The 15,684-nt window shown below is 47.7% G+C and overlaps 1 protein-coding gene across 2 annotated transcripts in view; it reads left to right on the plus strand.

Moving 5' to 3' along the window:
* Positions 1–740: 740 nt before the first annotated feature.
* The window catches only part of MAPK15 (mitogen-activated protein kinase 15), a 185,413-nt gene continuing 170,469 nt past the window's right edge, over positions 741–15,684 (plus strand). For both annotated transcript variants that reach the window (XM_086966537.1, XM_086966536.1), the window contains exon 1: positions 741–820. The gene's annotated coding sequence lies outside the window, so the exon portion shown is untranslated. The remainder of the gene's footprint in view (positions 821–15,684) is intronic.

Here is a 15,684-nt window from a genome sequence, read left to right on the forward strand (position 1 = left end):
AAGGCAAGGTAGCTAAGGTAGTTTGAACCCATAGTGCCAAGAATAAAGGGCCTAGTTGACTTTTACCTATTGATAATGAGTTCCTAAATTGCTCCACCGTAAAATGCATGACCTAGTTTGCAGCAGTCACTGAAAAACAGAAAGCTTTCCCAGGATTTTAGTTTTTTTTTCCGTTTGTTATATTTTGGTACTAGATTACAATGGTTTTGGGGATAATAAATTATTACTTTGCATATGGGGTGATGGGGAAGTAACTTTGCAAGCCCTTGAGACAGCGGGAAAGCTGCCTGGTGTATTGGCCTCCTCTGACGTTTTAAGCCAAGAGCCCTTTGTATTGTAAAGCTGACGTATTTACTTCTACAGCTTTTAATTGCACACAGTGGGCAATTTTTGGTGTTTATTTTGTTTCATGGCAATAACCGCTTTGAAAATGTCACAAAAGCTTTAAAACGTAACTCATAAGCACAATGAAAACATGGAAATTTCACAGAAAGGCGCAATGACAATGAAAATATTGAAAGGGCATCAGGAGTTGGCGACTGTATATTGGATAGTCAGTGAGTGGAGTCCTGCATCCGCCCTCTGTGTTCTCTGTGTTTATGAAACACGGGGCTTCCGTAGTCCGTCTTCTTTGTCTACGGCAGGCAGGAGATGAGGAGGACGCGTTACTTAACGTTCCTCCTCATGTTCATCGTGCCTGGGCGCGCATGCGCACTGTAGCTCTTCTGGTCTCCTAGCAACAGGGATCAACACTTCGTAGCTGCGGCTTCCGTTAGTATCCCGGCAGGCAGCGCGGCACCGAGGAGGACCGGCCCAGGAGGTGAGATAACGGGGAGGGATGTGGCTGGACGGTACCGGGGAGGGCGACACGGGCACGGCTGCATGATCACCTGCTCCTCCCAGCCTGGGGTATCACTGTCCCGCCCTCTGTGGGGTATTATTAATACCCCTGCAGAGGCCTTACTGCCCCCCCCCCCCCCTGTCACTCTGCTGCCCCTGGCGCGGTGGTACTGCCCAGCCAACCCTGGGGCACTCTTACTGCCCCTGACTAGGCAGATGAGCCCCGTTCACTCTCGGGCATCACAACTGCCCCTGGAGAGGTAATTGCCCCGCTATGTCTGGGGCACCAGTACTGCCCCATGGAGAGGTAATACTGCCCACCCTGGGGTAGTTTTAATGTTCCCTGGGTGCCGCTGGCTCTAGTGCCCCATCGCGGCAATGACTGTCGTGCCCCTCCCATCCCCTCTCGGGCATTATTGGCCCGTATCCTGCCCTCTGCCGGTTATTACTACCTGCCTTTCGCAGGATTATCACTGGTCCGGCGGATGCTGCCAGCGTATCACAGTATTCGGCAATGCGTCAGAGACGTTTTAAGGCATGGGCAAAGTCAAAGTGAGCTCTGGCCCAGGGCCTCAGCCTTTTAGGGGGCCCCCTAATAGTGGCAGATCTGTTCTTGTCCTGATGACCTTCAATTATTATTGGACAGTATGTTGTAAAAAGCATTTTCCTTTAAATCATTTTTAATGTGGGTAATATGTGAGAGTCTATTACAGACATTTTGCAGACAAATGGTTTGTTTATGTTTCATGCAACATCCACAATAAACGTTTATCTTCGATCAATACAGGACCTGACATATGAGTAATGGGAGGGGGTGGGGGTCACAGAGATTATTTGTAGTAATATTGGTGAGCTGCTGCTATGTTACAATACTGAAAACATACATCACTATCCCTGAATATTAGATGCAAATAAATGTAGAATTTGACAAATGTGCGCTATCAGTGACCTGGCTAAAGAGTAATGAAGGAGCTGAAATGTAATCATGAAATCAAAGTGTTCTGAACAGGGGCCCCCAAAATATGTTTGCCCAGGGCCCCCAAAACCCTTAAAAAGTCCCTGTTCGGTATCACTGGGCCCATGAAGTAACCTGGATTATTAATGCCCTTCTGACCCCCAGTGGTATACACCCGTCTTGTGCCCTCCATGCCCAGCATCCCTGCCTTCCCTTGGGTGTATTTCTGTGGCAGGAATGTTCCTACCCCTGCTGTGATATGGAGTATTACTGCCCTATACTGCCCGTACACCTACTCTATATCTCTCTCACTCTCCTTCCCTGGGCTGGGATGTTCCTGCTTAATGTGTGGTATGGAGGATAACTGCCCCTACTTCTGCTCTAATATCCACGCTCTGTCCTACTATAGTGTTAGGTGTACCCCTCCGTCCACTTTGGAGTATTTCTTCTCTGCTTACTGGAGGATTCCTACTTTGTAGTTGGAACATTGATGCTCCCTTTCAGCTCCACACTCAATTCAATTCAATATTGTATTCAAGATTTGGAACTCCAAGGAGGTCCACGTAAGATCACGTGCATAGTATTATAGATAACAAAACATAACAAGGCTCACTCCACATGCCTTCTTAAAATTTACCACATCAACATGTAAACAATTCGACTACAAATGGAGTTTAAAGTTTGCAGCATAAGGGATGAGATAACAAACAATATCTTAATAAGTGCATAAACATCAGATAGCTACCCGTTCTTATGTTATATAAAACCCAAAATTTTATTTGGAATAAAAATGATTAAAATTAATTATCAGGCGAGAAAGGAAACACACTCCAATACACCATATACCCTTTCAGTCCACTTCTAAGCTCAAAGCAGGACTCTAAATATCCCTGATGGGGCATTTCCGCCTCCCACCTTTGCCATCTTTAGCCCTCACCCTCCAATGCTATGATATCCTTCCCCACGCCCCTCCCACTATTGTATTAATGCCTTGTCGTTTTAGACATGTTTTATTTTCATCAGACGCCTAGCTGTTTAGTAGAACTATAGTAAATAAAAAAATACATTAACAGATGTCACAAAAGTATTAAGTGTGACGGTTTTGTTCAGATGCAGGGCACTTTCGTAGAGCTTCTCAAAAGAGTTGTCTGGGACTAGCACACTGACAATAGTGGTGGAGTTCAGCGTGAGATATCTAGGGGGGAGACACACCTCAATATAAGGAGGAAAACCAAAGCTGTAGCCGAGCCAGCATCATATCTGTATGTCAAGTCCACAACTAACCTCGTGTAAAAATATGAAATAAGATTTAGAAATTCCAAAAGTGTTTTTTTTTTTCTAGCATTTGGTTGATAGCTTGCATTACTTTTCTACCTTGAGTGAAATTAAAGTGCCTGATGAGATTACAGTGGTAAAAATACCAAAAGTGATATTGTCCAAAAGGGAGAGGGGATCGGACGGGAAGGTGCCTTTCTTGTAATGTGCCGGGATCCTTGCCCAGAATTGATCGATGTTTTACGCCCCCGTGGCTAATGTCCTCACCAGCCCTTGCCACTGTGACTTTGGTGGCTGCGAGACTATATAATGCATTTGTGTCGCTCTGCTCCAAGCCAGTGACATCTTCGAAGCAGTTTCTCCATCCCACACGATATAAGATAATGTAAAGAGGCCCTGGATCTATCCCCAGGAGCTACTCAAAATGTATTTCTTCCGGTTGCATCTTCAATTCTGGCTGCGCGGATATTAACAACAAAAGCTTGTACCGCTTTATCAGAACAATAATGACATTTGCCGTTGATAATTCTATAATTGAAGTGGCTATTTTTTTATAAACACATTTTATCCTTTAGCATTATTAGCTCAAACGAGTACATCTGAAATTAAAATCAAAAAGCATCCAAGAATGTAGCCTGTGGACTTTAGGTCTACATGTCTTCTTGTCGTCAGAGTCCTCTGAGGAAAACCCGAAACTGAGGCGGGTTGGAATGAAATGTCACTGGCAGCATAAGCGCGACACCGGTTAGGACTGTCTGTAGCTGATGTGCAGGAAACCTATACGTAGGAACGGCGCAGGACACGTTTTGGGGGGGTTTTCTCCCTGAGTTTTTGAGTGTAGGGCAGCGCAGGGGACAATATTGCCGCAGATTTCGAAATGGGAAGTGAATATTACAGTGACAGAGAGAGCATGTCTCTCTGAGGACCCACTGCACATGTCTACATCTCTTTGAAGTGACATAACCTGAATGCCAAACTCTGTGGGGACTCCGAGACCTCTTTGTTTTTTTAGGTCTCAGCCTGCGATGGTTGCGCAGACATGCGCAGTCTCACTGGTTAGGTCTCAGCCTGCGATGGCTGCGCAGGCATGCGCAGTCTCGCTGGTGAGATTTAATGCGATAGAGAGAATATCACTAGCGAGTTTAAGCCCCGCCCCCACTTCTCCATTGGCTGGCCTCCTAAACGGCGGCCAGCCATTGGAGAAGAGGTCCTAGTGACGTTCTTCTTTCTCTTTAAGCCCCGTCCTTTTCAGATTGGGTTCCTTGACTTACTGCTGAAGTAAAAGTTTTCTTATCGTCTTTGTGGGTCCAGATGGCCCCATAAAGAAGATAGGGAACCCTTTATGCCAGCAGGAAGTCTGGGCGCCCAGTCTGAAAAGGACAGGGCTTAGAGACAAAAGGCTGGCTAGTGCTTGTTTTTTTTTTTTGGATCCATTTCACGGCGAAGCAACTACCGCTGACGTCTTGTTTTTTATCTCGCTCCATCTTCTAGTCCGTGAATCACAATTTTATCTTGTTCCATCACAGGCATGCGCCTGATTGACTTTGCTCCATTTCTCCCTTCTTTAAAAAGCCTGATGCCTTGGCCTGTGTTGAGTTATATTTCAAGCCGGCGGCGAGATTGGGGGTAACAGTGCACCCTTCTATATTTGAACGGTACCCGGGGTGCTGACAGCGGCTCTGCCTTCCACGCCCCTGCCCCGCTGCCACTGCCGGCTCCCGGCCGCTCCAATCCCTCTCAGGAGACGCTCTCTCCGGGTGACAGGTATCCTATTTGTGCCTTACCTTGTTAAATCTATTCCTGTCGCCACCACGCCCGCCTCACCCTGACCATGCCCGCGGCGCAGGCCTCGGACTGTCAGAGATCACTCTTCGGGGGCTCATTACCTGCATGTCGCGGCGCTGTAGGACCGGGGTCGCGCAGACGCCATGTCATGGCGCAGATGGATTTCCAGAGTGCCTTGCTCTTCCCCCCCGTGCGCTCGCTTCCGAAGATCCGTCTGCTGTGTGGTCTTAACCCACGTGGCCCCTGGTGCCCGTGTCTGGCAGTGATTGAGGGGGCTTTGAGGGCTGGGGGTTGTTAGAGGGGCAACTTTCCAATATTCGGCACTGAGGAGAAAATGGCGCCAGGAGGAGGGCAGACTTGTCTTCCATGGCCCAGGTGAAGTGACGCAGGTGGTGTGAGGGTCCCCCGAACCCCAATTATAGCTGTGTTTTGTCTTTTCAATTAAGAGGCCTTGGAGCTTAATTTGTTTTCTTGGATTGGGGCCTATTCCACCTTGTTATGCCGTTGATTGACTCCCTGCTGCCTCTGCCCAGATATTTTAAGAGAGTGGCTCTATGTGTGTGTGTGTGTGGCTCTATGTGTGTGTGGCTCTGTGTGTGTGTGTGTGTGTGGCTCTGTGTGTGTGTGTGGCTCTGTGTGTGTGTGTGTGTGGCTCTGTGGCTCTGTGTGTGTGGCTCTGTGTGTGTGGCTCTGTGTGTGCGGCTCTGTGTGTGTGTGGCTGTGTGTGGCTCTGTGTGTGTGTAACTCTGTGTGTGTGTGTGTGGCTCTGTGTTTGTGTGGCTCTGTGTATGTGTGGCTCTGTGTATGTGTGGCTCTGTGTGTGTGTGTGTGGCTCTGTGTGTGTGGCTCTGTGTGTGTGTGTGTGTGTGGCTCTGTGTGTGTGTGTGTGGCTCTGTGTGTGTCTGTGTGGGGGGGGCTCTGTGTGTGTGTGGGTGCAAATGCAATAGGTCTCGCATTTGTAAGAGATTAAGTTATTGGCATTGTAAATGACAATGCCGTTTATTTATCGGTTTTCAAAACCAACACATAAATAAAAATGTTGTAATTTACAATGCCAATAGCTCTAACTTTTGCAGAGGCGAGACCGGTAAATTGTAAATGCTTGTTTTATATATGACGTGTTGAGCCTCTCCTAAATCATTCTGTTGGTCAAGCCAGGGGGACCCTGCTGAGTAAAGGAAGACAGGAGCTGCTGTTGTATGTTAATATTACTGCTGGCTAGGGCGACTTGAAAACAAGAATGATTTTAGCAGGGGCTCAACCCCTCATCCACTCCAATAAGATAATTAGCACAAGCCAAGAGGCCTCTGAGCCTCACATAGTTTCCACCTTGGGTAACAGCTCCTCAAGGAGACGCATGTGAAGGGCATCATGTTTTCAGACAGGGAAGTTCTGTCACCTTGTTTATTCTTCAGTGTCTGTGGAAACATTCCAAACAGAAAAGTACACAGTTCAATCTTCTGACAATGTGCATGTGTATATAAGTATATAGTGTCCGTTTGTTTTCAGGTGCAATAACTGTATGTGTTGAACTCTATATACTACCACTAATTGGATAACAATATCTCCACACTCCTGTACAGGGTACTCGGTACAATATTTGTAAACACATTTGAGAATAATCCGTATCGTGCTTCGTAGATTGCAATAACTAGGACTGACCCTGCCTCTCTAATCTTCGTCCCTTTCATTACACCATGAGGGAACTGCCTCCCATGATAGAAAGAAACACAGCAGGATTCTAAGTATGCCCCACCCACCCACCCGGGTGCCATATAATTGGTAGCTTACCCAGGATCCTCCTGTTGTTTCTTTCTGTCCAGGATGTGGACAAAGGACAAGGATTCTTTGAGGGTGGTATTGGGTTGTTTGTGGGGCTGCAGGCCTTTTTTCCCCACCATCGCATGATTTCTGTTGGAGGCCTACTGCACAGGGCAGGAATGGTAGGTCCTGATTCTTCTGGGCACCTTTTGAGCCCGAATAGCTGGTGGGCAGCTTGCAGTCAGGCTGGTAAGTGTTATCTCATCTGCTGGTGGTCTCTGCAGGGAGTAGAGGGTGTATTACAGGTTTCAGCTTTGGCAGACAGACCCACGCCCGGGTGGTGCTGCAGGGTGTACTGCTAGTGATGCAGACTTTTGCGGGAGCTCTCCTCCAGCTGTGAGGACCACAGTGCACTACTGACACCCTGAGTAACAAACCCGGGTGTTCAGCAGCCAGCGTTGTACTCCAGCACCAGATCCATTAGGGGCACATGAGTGATGCAATCTGCTCTTGGAACGTTAATGTTCTTAGCAGTAAGGCAGGGGAGAACAACCACCTTAGTTTCTTCAGAGAATTCGAGCTCCAGCTGCTGCAAGAAACCTGGACGCAAACTCCCACACCAATCATGGGCTTCAAAGAATATCACGCTGCGGCAACAAAATAATCGAAATCTGGTACGGCGAAAGGGGGGCTCTTGCTCTATATTGCCACCAATATTTTGTGGGTCCATGGGCTTGTGGGCCTGGGTTTATCGTGGCTACAATGCGTCAAACTCTCTGTGGTGCTGCATCCATAGCATCCATAGCAGTATTCTACATTATAAATCCTGAATCTATATATTCATCCAGCCCATAAGAACAGACTTGCAAAGATTAAGACCCCGACATCTCTTCAATCCATGTTTCCCAAAGCCCAGATAATGCTGTGTGGTGATTTTAGCATGAACTTACTGCAAGGCCCAGATGTCAAGCTTTCTACCCAAATCCCGGAAACAATTTGCAATCAGGCCAGATTAGATCAACTTGGCAAGACGTGCATTGTTGTACTTGATCTTTACACGGAAACAGCCGGTGTCCTCAGGACCAGCCAGCAGCATTCACCAGACTGATACTTCAGGGCTGTTAAATGGGCATGAGGAACGTGGTCGGTGGAACGGTGATAATTCCGACCCGGTCCTAATCGGGTGTTAACGCAGGGCGTGCTTAATTATGGAAATACGTCTGGGTCAATGTGGTTTGGAAGCAGGTCTCGCCGGCGAGACCTGCTTCCAAACCAGACCTGGACCGACATCGAACCCCAGATGTGACCCACGAGAACTTTTACTCTACTCACGGCATTACCCGCCGTTTTTCATCGTATTCTACATTGACCCAGACGTATTTCCATAATTAAGCACGCCCTGGGTTAACACCTGATTAGGACCGGGTCGGAATTATCACCGTTCCACCGACCACGTTCCTCATGCCCATTTAACAGCCCTGAAGAGTCACGGGTTAACTCCCTGCTTGACGAAACACGTGTCGGCTGGTTTCATGTTCTAAAAATATATTTCAAAGAATAAAAAAACGACACAAAAAGAACACATCCGTGGTACTTCTTTTTCAACATTGATTGGTGATGACTGATATCACATTGAATTGTTGTGATCATTGGCTTTCTGCTTACAAGTAAACACAGGGAAGGATCTTCGACATCCCTGTTCCTCAGAGTTAAGGGTTTTCTCTGACCCACTTGCACCAACTCTAAACAAACATAGCCTTCGACTCATCCACTACCTGTTGAGCGCCATAGTACTTCTGAAAACAAATAAACCCACCGCAGAACCTCTAGTATATTCACCAGACTGATAGACATGAAAAATTCCACCCTAGACTTCACTCTGGCAGATTCTGATTTTTTAGCGGGAATCGCAACTTCTCCCAAAAAGCTAAACTAGAGAGTGAATATTCCGCCCAAGCATTCATTCTAGAGATCACCCCACCATGAGCTCCAGAAGTGAAAGGTTTCTCCTCATCTCCACAGTCGTTCAATAGGAGGCGACTCATATGGAAACAGAAAATGATGGCGAGCATCATGGATTTTATTATTCTCCATTGTGAGAAGTTGGCCTGATATGTGATGTTTCCAAATCTGGAACCACCTTGTATCCGTCCAAACAATCCCTTATGGTGTCTGGTTGTAAGTCAACCTTGTTAAACAAGCTATCCTAGGGGTAGCATGGACTAAGCAGCCTTAAAGGCTTAACTTAAGAGGTCGTGTTAAGCAAGCTCTTTTACCACATACAATCCTGTAATACCAAATGAAAGGACACCACACAAGTATATATTATAAAAATATATGTGTTTATTTCTAAAATAATCCCCAGTACTCTTTATGAGCAACGGGGCACAAGCGTTAAATCAAAAGCACAGTATAACATACAAAGTTGCACAATTATGGATGAGGGCGGGTGGCCACTCAAACCATATATTAAAAAAGTGGTATAAGAGATACCAATCGAACAGTGGTTAGGCCTAGGGCCTAGGGAATCGCTGGGAGCAGTCTGGACTGGCAATGCTGAAGTCGGGAAAAGCCCGCGGGATTCGGGTGCAGCACGTAAAGTGCGGCTTGCACCAATGCAATGTCAATGGTGCGTAAAAGTTACACAAGTAGAGTTTAAAGATACTTCCGCGGAACCTAGAGGAACAAAACTTAAGACACAGACCCTAGAGGTGTGTACCAGTGTGGGAACACCGGCGTTGCAATGTTACCTCACCCACAGGAAGCGGGTGCATAGGGTCGAAGTGGCGTCGGGTTTTGACTCGCAGGCTCTTGGTGCTTGGAGCTGAAGATGCTGCAGGCGATGGGAAGCAGAAGTGTCCGGTGTGATCCAAGGGTGGATCGAAGTCGAGAAGTATCTGAAAGCAGAGTGGACAGAATCTGGGTCACTCAGCAGTGACCAGGGTGGAACCAGGACGGAACCAGGCAATGTCGGGCGCAATCAGATGGTTGTCGAGGAGCTTCTCTCCGCTGTCACGTGGGCTCTGGGGCATCTGCGACGTCCAGGTCACGATCTGTCCCACGCAGGCTCTCGCCGTCAGCGCCGTCGGCTTCAAGATTGGAGCAAACAACACTTGGCAAAAGCAATCCATGCGGAACTGGGAGATTGCTTCTCACTCGGACCAGGAGGGTCAGAGCGGGGGCTCCTTTTCACAGGAGCTGGTGCAAATCTGGAGCAACCAGAAAAGCAAGTCGGTTTAAGGTTTTCGTCGGCACAGGGGCCACAAGCCAGCTGGCAAGTGACCGAGCCAACGCGTCGAGCCAACACAAGCAGAAGGGCCCCACGCAGCACTCGTCGAGTGTGGAGGGGTGAGCTTCGGTGCAAGAGTAGCCAGGGTTGGGGCTTCTCAAACCCCAGTGTACAGCTTCGAGGGTCACTCGTGGGCTGCACGGTCAGCGTCTCGTGGCCTTTCCAAGATGGCGTGCCCCACGCTTCCAGTCGCCTCCACGGGTCTCAGCTCTGCAGGGACTGTGGATCGGGCTGGAGGAAGGAAGGCAAGCTTGATCTCGTCGATCTCTGTCGCTTGAGTTCCGGCGGGAACTGCAACAAAGCAAGGGTCGAGGTGCTGGATGGTACCTGTTTGCACAGGGTGGTCACTCCTTGACCACAAGGGAGATTCTTCAGTCTTCTATGTTGAGTAGGATGTCGAAGGGTCCAGAGTTTCATTTCTTATGTTTCTTCAGGATAATCTGAGTCGCATTGGCACTGCTCCCACTCTTATTCGAATCTGGTGGGCTGGATTACCTGCTAGGTCCCCTCCTATGGGTGGGACCCAGGAAGGGGGTGGATACACCCCTTTCCTTTGATCCAGGCCACGCTGGGACTGGGGCTGGTGTGCCCCAGAACCGGTTTGGCCGGATTATGCAAGGGGCAGCCTTGTGCTCCCCAGGCAGTGTCTGGTTTCTTTCAAACCTCCCTGCTACAATCCACTATCTCCTGTCTGGGGTGGTGTAACACCGCCCTGCGACAGGAAACCCTTTGTCCAGGCTACCATCTGCTGAGTTTCGGTCAGCAGCAGGAGGCCAGACCCATGTCTGTGGCAGAGGCATCCATTTTGTGGATCTGAGGCTCTTTTAAAATCAACCGCGTTTCAGCAAAGTAACAGGTCTTCTCCCTCTAGAGGGGTGGAATGCTACCCCCGTCGCCAGAACTGGCGAGGGGGTAGTATTCCAATTCGTATGACACCTTACACAACATGTTTTGATGAAGCCAAACCAAAGTTGCTATATAACCGCGAGGATTATAAGGCACTTAATAGTAGATGGTATGGCATTATCCCGGAACAGCTTAGGGAGTTGTTCCCGACAGCTGCAGACAGGCTCAGCTCATGCCAGAGCTCCATCTCACATTAAACCACGCACTCTGCCTCCAGGATTGATAAGGCCTTCCATAGGAGTGACTCACAGGTTTATATGTGTCCAGATAGGTTTAGATATAGGCATACTATATCTAAGCAAGGTGTGATTACACCACCTTGCCCCAGCTGAGTGATCAGCCAGTTGTGTCAATTTTGGATAGCCAGCCAGGGGTGGCAAAAGATATGCTGCAGCCCCTGGTAGGCCTTGGGTGGCACCTATGCCCTGGGCACCTATAGTGCCCTATACAGGGGCTGATAAGGTGACCCAAGCCAATTTAGTTATGCACCTAGGGTACAAGGAATCCATTTTACAGAGAGAGCAGATAGCCTGGGGCCCTGATTAGCAGGGAACCAGGCCAACTAAGTCGAAAACCAGCTAAACACAGGCAAAAAATCTGGGGTAACCATAGTCAGGTAGCCACCTTCCTACATCCATCTTGAATCGGAACCTCCAGCAATGCCTGGGAGGACTTCATGAAGGTTCTTATGTAATGTAATGTAATGTAAAAAGCACTTGTATGGCGCAAAACTGTCACCCTACGGCAGAGGTCTTCAAACTTTTGGATGCCGAGACCCCCCTGTCAACATTTTCAAGCGTAAGGACCCCCTCCTGACAAAAATTTCTAAACCTCTAGGTTATGAGGAAGGTGAGGACCAAATTATGCGACAGGCTTCACTAAATTGTGTGAGTAGAAAATGTAAATAATGTTCTGTGATGCTGCCTATTTTGGGGTAGCATTGCTTTATTATTTAGAATTTTTTTAAACACAGTAATACTGAGGAAAGATTTCACCCCATCAGTACCAGTTTAGAACCAAAATACAGCAATTAACATCAGAAAGATGTCTAGTCAACCTCTGTGAAGGGCCTCCCAATCCGCAGGAATACGCGCTGCCACATTAGAAGCTGACCTGGCCATGGCAGGGAGCAGCAAGGGTGCATTCAAACCCTGGCAGTCTTGTGCAGAGTTAAGCAGTTTACCCTTGCCCCTTTCCTCTCACCGCCTTCCTTCCATCCCTCTCTTCTCTCCTCTCCAAACCCCGGATCCCTCTTTTACATTGCAGGCAGATGGTTATTAGCCCCAGGACACCTTTTGGTAACAGTAGCGCACTACAAATGTAAATAATAGGCAGAAGCAGAGGATCCACTAGACCCGAACTTCGGGGGGGTGGGGTTAACACTCCCAGCCAGGGCTTGTCCAAGCACTGGTCGCACACAGTGCACAAGTCTTTCCACCTTCTCCATGAATTCCCTCACTACCACTCACCAACAATACACCTCATCTCTCTATAGCACCTGTCTGACAAACATTTCATTTTTTTATACCGCTACTCATAGTTTACTCTCACTCAGTTCTGTGATGTGCATGGTACATCTTCCAGGCACTTTAACCTTCTGCACTGTGTGGGTGACAAGAGTGCCCATGTGACCTCACGGTGAGCAATGCAACAGTGTGAGAGTGTGGTAAAAGGAGTGACTGCAGGGTGAGGGAGGTGACCATATGAATTTGGGTTCGGCTGTAAGTGCAGAGTGGGACGAATTAGTGCATGGTTAGTGATGGCCTTGTTTGAGTGAGCTACAGATTGAGTAGTAAGGGGGGGACAGGTGAGTGGAGTGTCACATGAGTGCAGGGTGAGAAGTGTGCTCGCGTAACTGCAGGGTGAGGTACAGAGTGAACAATGCAAGCAAATTTTTAGTGCAGAGTGATCACTGTGAGAGCAGGGTGAGCGGGTGAATGTTGTGAGTGCATGGTGATCAGTGTGAGTGCATGGTGATCAGTGTGAGTGCATGGTGATCAGTGTGAGTGCATGGTGATCAGTGTGAGTGCATTGTGATCACTGTAGGTAAAGGGATGAGTGGGTGAATGTTGTGAGTGCATGGTGATTGGTGTGAGTGCAGGGTGAGCGGGTGAATGATGTGAGTGCATTGTGATCAGTGTGAGGGCATTGTGATCACTGTGAGTGCAGGGTGAGTGGGTGAATGTTGTGAGTGCATGGTGATCAGTGTGAGTGCATGGTGATCAGTGTGAGTGCATGGTGATCAGTGTGAGTGCATTGTGATCAGTGTGAGTGCATTGTGATCAGTGTGAGTGCATTGTGATCGCTGGGAGTGCAGGGTGAACGTGAAAGTGAAGGCGAGAATGAGAAGTGAGTACTTTGAAAGCAGGGTGCATTCCCAGAAACTTGAAGCGTAGGGTTTCAGATATAAGTTAAACTATTGCTATAATGGCATTAATCAGGGTTCGAGGGTGGAGGAAATAAATACTGTGCTGATCCTGCAACAAACTTCCAGCCTAATGATTAGGGTTACCAGCTCATTATTTTGATGGCCCAGAAATAAGCAGTCACCTACAGCTGTATTTTTTGCACTTATCTGTGAATACTTAGAACAGCAAATATAAATAGAAAGCACTTTTAATTGTGTTCTAGGGATGCCTCAATGATCCATGACTAATAATTAAAGAAAATAAAGACAGAAAAGTCACATCACTAATTAATACATACTATTTTATTTATAACTCATTTTAGTGTCAAGAGCAGGTCTCTGCAGGATCTTTAAACAACACATAGCAGGCATGTTTCTTTTGGCAACCCAACTTTATATTTCTTTTCATTAAATGCATTCTCACACTACAGCAGTAAGTGTAAAAATACAAATGTAAGGAATAGGCAGAGTGGGGGCCCAGGGGGTACTGGAACCATAAAAAAACGAAGCTTTGGTAATCAGTTAACAAAGGCATGTAAATATGCTAATGGTCTTTAAAGACCTGTGAAAAACTCGGCTGGAGATAAGACTTCAGACACTGCCCAGCCGAGCCCCCAGCAGCTCGAGTTTCACTGCAGCAGCCCGGGCTGAGACACAGGACGGGGGAGGAGGGGGGCTGAAGCCCTGGAGGCCAGGGCAGAAGTGACACTGTGAAGGCGCGACCCCCTTTGCAATGCTCCACGGCCCCCCTGGGGGTCGCGCCCCACAGTTTGAAGACCCCTGCCCTACGGGTATCCTGGCGCTTTTAGATATGGTGATGGTTAGTACGTTGACAGCCAGTAATAGGCAGTGGGAGAACTAGTTATCCATCCTGGGAAATAACCAGGTTTTCAGGTTCTTTCTGAAACAGGTCCATGAGTCGGCCTGTCTGATGGTCTGGGGCAGATCATTCCATAGTCGTGCAGCAGCCACCCCAAAGGCTCTGCCCCCCATTCTAGTTTTACAGAACCTGGAGACATTGATCAGGTTAGCGTTCGAGGAGCGACGCTGTCTGTTTGGGTTATACCATATAAACCTCTCCTGTAGTGGAATCGGGCCCTCCTCATGAGCTGCTTTATACACGATGCAGAGAGCTTTAAAGCAGATTCTCTCCTTAATAGGCAGCCAATGTAAGTCCCTTAATATAAGCTTGTAGAGGACCTTTGTGGCCGATTTAGCGCCAACCTGGCTGCCATAGACTGGGCTCCCTGCAAGCTCTGTAAGATGTATTGTGGGGCACCCAAGTACAGGGTGTTGCAGTAGTCCAGTCTGCTGAGTACAACAAAATTCCCATTTAAACCTCCCTGTATAATAATCTGAGGTCTAATTGGGGGTGAATAGTTCACGTCACAACTACAACATATGAAAAGGCAACTCAAAAGGGAGGTTATACGCATTCTCCGATCTCTACTCCTCTTCTTCCTGGCAATTTTTGGCCTTCGGGTATGGTGTCTGCAGTCCTGCCGGTAACTTCTGTCAGCAACGTAGGCATCATCTTCGAAGATAGCTTACCTTAGAAACTCAGGTCACAAGAGCAGCTGCCTCCTGTTCTGCGATCATCAGATCCCTTCGGAAAATTTTCCCTCTACTTCCTCCTCAGGCACGAGCACAGGTAGCCAGATGCACAATTCTCAGTAGGCTTCACTATTGTAATGCTCTCCTCTTGGATTCTCCTCACTGCCTGTTGGACAGATTACAAAAAATCCAGTCTGCAGCGGCTAAGGTGGCCTAGAAGCTCCTCCGCCTCTGCAGCCTTACTAGAACTTCACTGGCTCCCCCTGAGGCAGAGAGTGCAGTTCAAATCTCCCCTGCCTTGTTTTTAAGGCCCTTCATGGAATTGGCCCCTTGCGCTTCCGCAATAAATTTGAATGGTATGTCCCGACAAGAGTATTGCGCTCTCCATCAGCAAGATTAGTGAGGGTTCCCAGGTTCAGAATGGTTAGGTCAGGAGGCAGATCATTTGGGGTGGCAGCGGCTAAACTGTGAAACAGTCTTCCCTGGAAAATCAGGCAAATCAGTGAGATCCTTCTTTTCAGGAAAAGTGTGAAAACCTGGCTGTTTCCTAAATCCTTGTGGCCTGTTCCTGCTTCCTTTCTCTCTCACCCTAGAGCTACTTTTTTCAGCGCCAGGATGCCTGCTTGGTGATAGCCTGCTTTACAAATAAAATAAAATAAAATAAATTAAATTGATTAAGTAAATAAATACTGCCAACTTAGCAAGGAAACCAAATCCCAAATTGTTAAAATGAAACAAGATTACAAAAAAGCTATCTCGTCTCTCAAATCCAACTTTACGATGGGCCTCTGGATCAAATTGCTCAACGCACGTAAACAAAAAAATTCAAACTCTTTCTTGATCGAAATCAACAAATTAGTAAACGGCCATCACTGGCATCAGAATGCCGGCACTACGGTATCCACGTAGTCA

Source organism: Lissotriton vulgaris, chromosome 4_1 (assembly GCF_964263255.1).
Source record: "Lissotriton vulgaris chromosome 4_1, aLisVul1.2, whole genome shotgun sequence".
In the NCBI taxonomy this organism is placed as follows: Eukaryota; Metazoa; Chordata; class Amphibia; order Caudata; family Salamandridae; genus Lissotriton; species Lissotriton vulgaris.